This window comes from Mastomys coucha, unplaced genomic scaffold (assembly GCF_008632895.1).
Source record: "Mastomys coucha isolate ucsf_1 unplaced genomic scaffold, UCSF_Mcou_1 pScaffold3, whole genome shotgun sequence".
Lineage (NCBI taxonomy): Eukaryota > Metazoa > Chordata > Mammalia > Rodentia > Muridae > Mastomys > Mastomys coucha.
This window is the reverse complement of record NW_022196909.1, coordinates 37,994,422-38,004,009: the sequence shown is the minus strand read 5'-3', so window position 1 is coordinate 38,004,009 and position 9,588 is coordinate 37,994,422.

The window sequence follows — 9,588 nt, the reverse complement described above, 5'->3', positions numbered from 1 at the left end:
GTGTGTGTGTGTGTATGTGTATGAGAAAGGGAGAGAAGCTCTCACTGAAAACAGAAGCTTGCTAACTACCTCTGCTCACTAGCATGAGAGTTCCAGGGACCTGATTTTAACCTCCCAAATTAAAAGTGTAATAGACAGGGCCTGCCTAGCATACCATATTTTTTGTATGAGCACTGACCTTCAAACTCAGGTCCTTACACTTACACACTTCACTGCAAGCTTCTATCATTTTTTTTTATGGAATTTAAATTTTAGCTTAAGTGTAAAACTGGTTAACTTATTATTATAAGAGTTTATGTTCTACATTGGCATTGCAATTTCTCTACTTTCTGATCAACATTTGTCATAGCTGGCTCTATCTTTCTCCTCAGTCACTGCAGTCTGTGTTTGAAACTCTCTAGTGGCTCATAACACTGGAGACTTGTGTTCCTGTTTGCCTTTTATTTCTCTCATTAGAAATGAAGTGAGCGTCGTGCCTTTAAATGTGTCACTTGTTATTTTGTCTTTTATTTATTTATTTACTAATTTATGTATGTATATAAGTATGTATGTATTTATTCACTTTGCCTTCCAACATCAGCCTGCTTCTCCTCCCAGGGCACATTTTGTTTGGATCAAAGACTTTGTGGGTGGGTTGCTGTTCTTATCAGAGTCCTGCCTGGCTACAGGAGGTGGCCACTTCAGGGTCCATGTCCCCCACTGCTAAGAGTCTCAGCTAGAGTCACCCCCTCACACAGCTCCTCCTTATACCACCTCACCTTCTCCTCTGAGAAGGGGAACCTCCCCTGGAAAACCCACCTCCCTCAGACAGACACATCAAGTCTCTGCATTGCCAGGTACATTGTCTCCCACTGAGGCCACACAAGGCTTCCCAGCTGGGGAAACAGGCTCCACAGGGAGAGGACAGATTTAGGTACAGCCTCTGCTCCAGTTGTTGGAGAACTAGTATGAAGACCAAGCAGCACATCTGCCTCACATGTTCTGGGGGGTGGGGGGCCTAGGTTGGTGGTTCTATCTGTGGGAGCCCTCAAAGGTCCAGGCTAGTTGACTCGGTTGGTCTTCCTGTGGAGTCCCTGTCCTCTTTGGGGCTCTTAATCCTTCCCCCAAATGTTCTACAAGACTCTCTGAGCTCTATTCAGCTGTTCAGTGGAGCCTCTCAGAGGACAGTTATGCAATGCTTGTGTCTACGAGCATCACAGAAAGAGTATCATTAATAGTGTCAGGGATTAGTTCTTACCCACGGGATGGTTCTCAGTTTGGGCCAGTCATTGGTTGTTTATTCTCTCTTTCTCTGCTCCACCTTTGTCCCTGCACATTATATAGGCAGGACACATTTTGTTTGGATCAAAGGCTTTGTGGGTGGGTTGCTGTTCTTATGAGAGTCTTGCCTGGCTACACAAGGTGGCCACTTCAGGGTCCATGTCCCCCACTGCTAAGAGTCTCAGCTAGAGTCACCCCTATAGACTCCCTGGAGCCTCCTCAGTACCAGATCTCTAGGCTGTCCTCTCGATTACCCCTCCTCCTCTAATATCAGAGGTCACTTATATTTTTAAATGACACTATTTGCAAACAACAACAACAAAACAACAACAATAATGCATAGCTTTCTTGCCAAATATTTACGTTGTTTAAAATTATTTTCTAGTTTTATAGATTACCCTCTCATCTATGGAACTTGCTCCTTGATCACAAATATCTCATTTTATCTCAATCAAATTTATATTATTCTGTCCTTTGGCATGCTGGGGTGTTTTAATTTTTTTTTCATATTTAAAACATTTAAATTTAGGAGCCATATTAGTGTAAACTCTAAATTATGAATCCAATATCCCGTTTTTTTTCCCTCCCAAACATTGTAAAGATTATTTTTTTATACCAGTGCAATGTCATACTACACTGACCAAAAATCAGTTGGCTGACTCATAAAATCATAAAGTCATAAAATCATAAAATCATAAAGCTGACTCACATTCAGTAACCTCTCTTCCTTTGATGATGATGCTTAACTGTCTGTAGCCGGTATCTCTGTGGCCATGGCTGAGAGAGTGTTTTTAAGGTTTCCAGAGTGAGTGGTGGGCAGAGACAGAACAAGTAATGGGTTTGAAACTCTCCTTGCCCTGATGGCCCTTGATATGCTACTTCTTGTAGTTTCACTGTTCACATGAACTCCCATGAATTCACAGCCTTTGCTCAACTCTAAGGTTCTGAGTACCTGAATGCCTGAGTCCTCGTCTCTAAAACTCTTATAACAGGTGTGCCTTTTGAAGCCCTCACGTGCTATCTCCTAAATGCCAATCTTCTCTAATATTTAGCCTAGAAATAAATGTGTCTGGTCCTTTCCCTACCTGTTGAGAGTTAATAAATATTTTTAAGGGAAATTACTTAAGATTAGTATTCAAGCAAGGCTGTACCACTCAATTTTTACTTTCTTCCATTTGTTATCTAAACAAATTTTATAACTTCCCAAATATTGCAATTAGTGTTTTTGTCTAAAGAAGAAAAACGTGAGAGTCATAAGGATCATTCAAAATAAATAATCAAGCCAATCTCTGTCACAAATTGCTTTCTTTCTTTTTATTTATTCACACTAGCCAGTGAATTACCTGTTTTAACAACACATTTATTGGAGAGCTATTGTGTGTAAACCACAAACCAAATGAAAAAAAATACTGCCTTTATAGGCCTCTTACTTAGGAGTATATGTTTTTCTTACCAAATATAGTAGCTAATATCTAACACTGCAGAAGTAGTCATGAATCAAGGGCATGGAGCAAACATGACAGCTCTTATAGAGAGGGCGTTAGCAAAGATTGCACTGTATGGGAAACTGGGATTTCAGCTGAGCTCTGAAGAGGGATTATTTCAAACATCTCACCCAAACACAACATTAACTATGAAAAAATTTTTTAGCTCAAGGTGATAAATCTTTTCAGAGATCAAGTGGTTTTGCCTTTGTAAGTGTGTCCCTGCACTGTGTCACACAGAGTTGGCTAATAATACTGTCTAAATTACCATACTTTAGGTTTGGATAATTTGTTACTCTTCTTGTGTAAGGGTTACACCTTAGCTTTTGCCAGAAGGCCCTCTAGGATACTTTTAACACTCTGAATGTGTGTGTGTGTGTGTGTGTGTGTGTGTGTGTGTGTGTGTGTGTGTATGCACATCTGTCTTGAAGGAGTCTCTGAATGCTTTGCTTGCAATCAAGGATGTTAGAAAACAATTTGGCATTCTAAAATTGCTACAAAGAAATAGTTACAACAGTAAATGGAAATTGCTATATCCAGAGAGAACAGATGACAGGTGAACTTATTGTTTTGTGAGGGGAATATAGCTAAGGTTATATATCATAACCAACAGCATATAGAAAGGCCTATAAGTTACAACTCAACTGATTGTTCTTATCACTAAAACATGGAAACAAAGAATGCCTTATCTGTGTGAAAAAAAAAACATCAAATATTATTTCCTCTGTTGATCCACATTGGTGTGATTGTTAACCTAATAGCAGCATTTGATATAAAATAGGCAAAGAGCTTCCTTGGTGATGTAACATCTAAGACAAAGCCAATAATCTTTCTCTAATCTACAATAATACAACAGAGGGCTAATTTGGAACTAGAAAACAATGCTCCGTAGAGCTGTGGATATAATTCTGTGTATGGCATCTGCCTACTGTCTCTCTCATATCTCTGTGTAATCCCTAGCTGTCCCAATCAACACAGCATTTGATATTTAATCATTATTAACAAGATGATACTTCTAAAAGAACTGACAGGCCCATTTCCAGAATCAGGCTACAGGAATCTGGGAATCAGGAATTAAGAAAAAGCAGAAAACAGTGATGTAGAGATATTGTGCCAGGAGTAAGATCCATAGAAAAGGAAAGCCTGAGGGGACATAGGGGCAGGACACGGAGCACATAAAGTGTTAATAACCATCTGAGATGCCATGCCTGAACTTTGTAGAGAAAGAATAAACGGCAATTGTCTCATACCTCACAGTGTTGCTTGGATCCCTCTACGAATAAACAAAGAAAGGGCAACATATTGATTCTACAATTACCCGGAGACTTTCTCTCCCACATGAAGTCTGTAAGTATTGTACCTGCAAAAGCAAACCAATGCCAAAGATGCTGTATGTTTTCTATAACAATGATGGACCAGCACATGTGCATTCCCCAGACAAGAGGATCCATTAGGAATCCTAAAGACATCTTAGAGAAAACTTTAAATATCTAGGTCATCTCCTCTTCTGTGTATGTGTGTGTATGTGTATGTGTGTGGTGTGTGTGTATGTGTGTGTGTTAGCCTTCATAGGAGGCTGCTCATGGATGAAGAAAATTGTTCACTTTGTATGATAACTTGTAGTTTAAAAAGCACATTAAATTCTGCCTATATGAACTGTAGTATACTTAAAAAGAGTGGTTTATTAATTGCTTATTTATTTATTTATTTATTTATTTATGGTTTCACTACATTTATTATACAGTATGATTGTATGGAAGCTACAATGGAGGCAAAAGTGAAATTCTAGCACAAAATCAGCAAAATAGTAGGTATTTTGTTGCCTATTTCTGAGCATGGGCAAATAAATATTTGATATTAGATGGGAAGGCAATAAATACTTCTTATGAAGTTATAAAAACAAAACCCAGTGAACTCGAGGGAGCATCGCTGATTTCTCCTCATCCTCTTCCATCACTAAATTCTGAAATATTTATCCCCTCCCTGCCCCCATACAGAAAAGTTTTTCTGTCTTAGCTGGTGCTGAAATCTATGCTTTCTGACTATTTGGTTCTGTCCCATTGATGTTTACTTTCCAGTATGGAGTAAAATGTATTCACGATTCCCCTTTCCTTCTTACTTTCCCTGAATTTCAGTTCTAACCCTGAACTTTTCCTACTCTGGATGTCTTCAGTCCCTCAAGTTGCACCTTGCTATGGGGTTCTAATTCATAGCAGCATCCCACAATGGTGGGGAAGTGAAAGCATTGAGCATGACCCAAAGAAGAGATAAAAAAAGAGACTAGCATTGCTAGTGGTTGGGAGTCCTTGAACATATCAGTGGTGGCTGTATAAACAGAATATATTAGATTTTTATCCTACTAATAATACATGTGAATCAATTGACATTCGTTGTTATAAAAGGAAGCAAGCCATACATACATCGCAGAGCTGGGAGGAAATAATGGTAGTTCTTAAGTTTCTTGAAACCCAGATATTCACATTGGAACTCACTTACCACAGGCAATCACACCGCTTCCAGAGCTGAGTAGTTAACTTACCAAGCGGGGGGAAAAAAAAAAACCTCCTGCGACTGAGGTAAGGGATGCTAAGCATCTTCTCCGTGGGGCTCTGGAATACAGAGTCCTTTCAGGGTTAAAAGTCTGACCACCTGCAGGACTGGAGAAGATAGACAGTTTTCTCATCTTACCCAGAAACTAAATAAATAATGGAGCATACCTTGATATGCAGTAAGGCACATAAAGGAAGATTCTAATGTAAAGGTAATGGCTTCTCCTAAAATATTCCATATGTGTGTGGTTAAGGACCCTGTTTAAAATATATATCCTGGAAGAATTACTTTTAAAATGAAGACTTAAAAGAAAGAGACATACAACATCATAAACATTAATCTGTACTCTTGTCCCTTTGTTGTTGTTGGGTGTTTGTTTGTTTGTTTGTTTCAGACATGGTTTCTCTGCATAGCCCTGGCTGTCCTGGAACTCATTCTGTAGACCAGGCTGCCCTTGAACTCAGAAATCCGCCTGCCTCTGCCTCCCAAGTGCTGGGATTAAAGGCGTTCACCACAACTGTCTGGCCTCTCTTCCATTTTTTAAAATGGCCAATGTAACAACATTTTTTTTTTATTTATACCTGCCATAAATTGAGATAGACCTGCAGAATGGATGAAGTAAACCATTTCGATTAGTCTGTCCTTTGACTTCCATACAACCATGAGCAAACAGACACATACAGACACACACACACACACACACACACACTGTCTCCATAGTCAGGGTATCTATTCCTGCACAAAACATCATGACCAAGAAACAAGTTGGGGAGGAAAAGGTTTATTCAGCTTACTTCCACATGGCTGTTCATCGCCAAAGGAAGTCAGGACAAGAACTCAAGCAGGTCAGGAAGCAGGAGCTTATGCAGAGGTCATGGAGGGATGTTACTTACTGGCTTGCTCAGCTTGCTTTCTTGTAGAACCCATCCCAGGGATGGTACCACCCACAGTGGGCCCTCTTCCCTTGATCACTAATTGAGAAAATGCCTTACAGCTGGATCTCATGAGGCATTTCCTCAAGGGAGGCTTCTTTCTCTCTGTGATAACTCCAGCTTGTGTCAAATTAACACAAAACCAGCCAGTACACACACGACTACACAATAAAAATGTATACAAACAAGTATATCTGAACAAGTACATATAATTTTGTTTGCATGCATATGCATCTACATTATATATGTGCACATATTCTTTCATGTATGAATGAGTGATGAGGTAGGCTAAAGAAAATTGCTGAATGTGCTAGTGCCTTCCTCTTTTCAATAAATGTGTTTATTATGGGATGAGGTTGCCATAGAAACAGTGGATAAGGCTTCAGCATTCTCATGGATTCAAGGCACTGCACTACCCAATGAAGTGCCAGGAATGGGTATCAAGAGAGTCAGCTTCCTTCTGTTTCTTGCTCAGTTAAGATGAAAAAAAAAATAGAAACTTCCCTTTCAAATAGAGAAGGAATGATCATGTTCCAATGTGACAGATACAACCAAGTATCTATCTGGTAGCTCCATGAGCCTCTCTTTGGTTCTCATTTCCTCTACAGTACAACCTGCTACCCCATATTCAGGTTGCAGACTTTTACTTTTAAGGATACAGTTAACACAATATGTGTCCAGGTGTTTGATGCACTATGAGAGCAAAGGCTACTAACTGGGAGGATTGGATATGTTGTTGCTGGGGCTAAGAACCACTTTAGGGAACAAGAAATACTAGCATGTAGGAAGTGCTTCCACAGATCAACCTCTAGTTACGCGAATCAATTTTAGAAGGGCTTCAAGTCCCGTTCCAAACAGCTCCTGGTGTTTCTACTTGAAATGTAAAGGCTTTGATGAGTCAGCACTGGAACGGCAGCTGTTGCTATGGCATTTCAAAACAATGTTGTATCTGAGAGTACATATATATGCATATACATATGTCTAAGTGTACACATGCACATATATGCATACACACATATATATGTCTGTATATGTATATGTATATACTGGCACAAAATGATGTAAAAGATGGGTAAAAAAGAGTCCTGGAGGCACACATTTAAGAGTACCCATCAAATTGTAGGAATCATTACAGATCTTAGTGAAACCTGAGAAAAATTATGTTGTTTTCAGACTCATAAGTCAATATAGAAGAACTAATGATCCAATGTAAGAGACAGGCTAAATTCTAGAGGGACTCAAATGTTGTCATATGGGGTAAACAGTGGGTTGGATGCTTATGACCTATAATGAAATGCCTTTTTAATATTATCACTCAAATCATTAATATGTGCATTTTCTTCTTTAAGAGATGCAGACACTGGAAACGTGAATAAATTAACATATTTATTACTTAGCTGAGAACAAAAAGTAAAAGGTTAATATTAAACATGATAAATTATAGTATACATTTGAGAGAATGAGAATATTTTCAAATCAAACCCTGGAAAAGGATCCCCTTTGAATCTTAGGATCAAGGCTAAAATACATTTTCCCCATTACCACATAACTTATCACATGACAAGCTAAACTAGGTGACAAAGATGTTCTAAGGCCTGGTGGTGTAAGAGGCACTGAATGTTATAGTAATTATCTCACTAACCCAATGGAAAGACATTAAAGGGGAGGGAGAAGAGAGAAATTATGGAATGAGGGGCTTGTGGAAGGGTAACCGGGAAGTGGGATATCATTTGAGATGTAAATGAGTGGAATGATTAATAAAACAAAAAAAAAGGACATTAGTTTCCACTAGTCTGTGACTCACTTGTCTTTTTAGTCTCCTAACAATGTTTTCAGATGAAGTATTTTTAATTAATTAGAATGCCATACTGTAATCTATTATGTACCACAAAATGATGATATGTCACCTGATATCATAACTTTCAGATTTGAGAAAGCTAAAGTTCAAAGACTTTCCCTTCCATTTTTTCCTGGAAGTTTTGTTTTATGATTTAAACATTGATCTGCAAGCACCTTTAACTTTTTATGGCATTCCAAGACAGATTAAAGTTCCTACGTGCATGTAACTATTCAAGCATTAGCTCAACACTGGTTGTGAACACTGTCAATCATGATGAAAGTACATTTAGAAATTTGCTGCAACTAAACATACACCAGAGGCTACAAAGTGACTCTCTGATCTGTTCTCCCTACTCTATCTTGTTCCTGTGTTATTCATTTTTACTCTATTTAAATGATTCCTTTATTACATTATCCTCTCTCAAGAATAGTTTGTTTCTGTTTTTGGAACAGGTCCTCTGGTGTTCATCCTCAAACTCTCTGTAGTTGAGGATAACCTTGAACTCCTGACTTTCCTTCTTCTACTTTCCTGATTTACGACACCACAACTGGTTTATCTGGTACTGGAGCTCTGAGTCAGAGCCTCTTGTATGATAGGTAAACACTTTACCAATTGACCTAATCTCTATTCCTATCTGGTATTTTATGATTCAAATATTTTTTGATAAGAATTCATGCATTGGGAATATTGAAGCTGTGATTTAAATGTCAGCAGTATATGGAGATGGGACCTTATGGTGACAGAATGAGGAGGAGTGGTGATGGTTGGTTGATATAATGATGCCATTAGTGACCTTATAAGAAGAGAGGATTTAGAAGCTAGCTTATTTTATAAAGTACTTGCCTTCCAAAGTAGAGGATATGAGTTCACTTTGAAAAAATTCACTTTTACAAAGCCAGGTTTGGTTGCATGTACTGGTAAACCCAGTAATGAATATCAGAAACACATAGATCCTGGGTTTTCTCCTGTCTTGCCTACTTGGTAAGTTACAAACCAAATGAGAGACCTTGCCTCAAGAAAACATGTACTGTGTGTAAGGAAAAATACCTACAGATGTTCTTTATTCTGTGTACACATGCACACATAGTCACATACACACATGTATAAAAGCAGAGACCAGGAATCAGGGTTCAAGCTGATAATCTTGCTCTGCCATAGCAGATGTCACCCTGTGCCTTGTAATACAGCCTCATGCTCCTCACCAGTTATCAATCAGTTGCTATCCAGCCATTGGTAGTATGAGTCTCATACATTTCAGGCTTTTGTAGCAGCAGAATTGGTGCTGAGATGTTAGCACTGAGCATATAAATTAACATATATCAGTCTTGAAATTCACCATTTCTGCCCAAAAGATGGAGTTGGATTATTATCTGAGTTGCATTAAATGTTTTATGTACTATGTGAGGAAAACTCACATCTTCATGAGTTAATATTAAAAGAAAGAAGACTAGATCGTTCAATGGAGAAAACAAATGCATAGGTTTCATGACCTGTAAAAGGGTTTACAGGTGTAGTCTTGTAT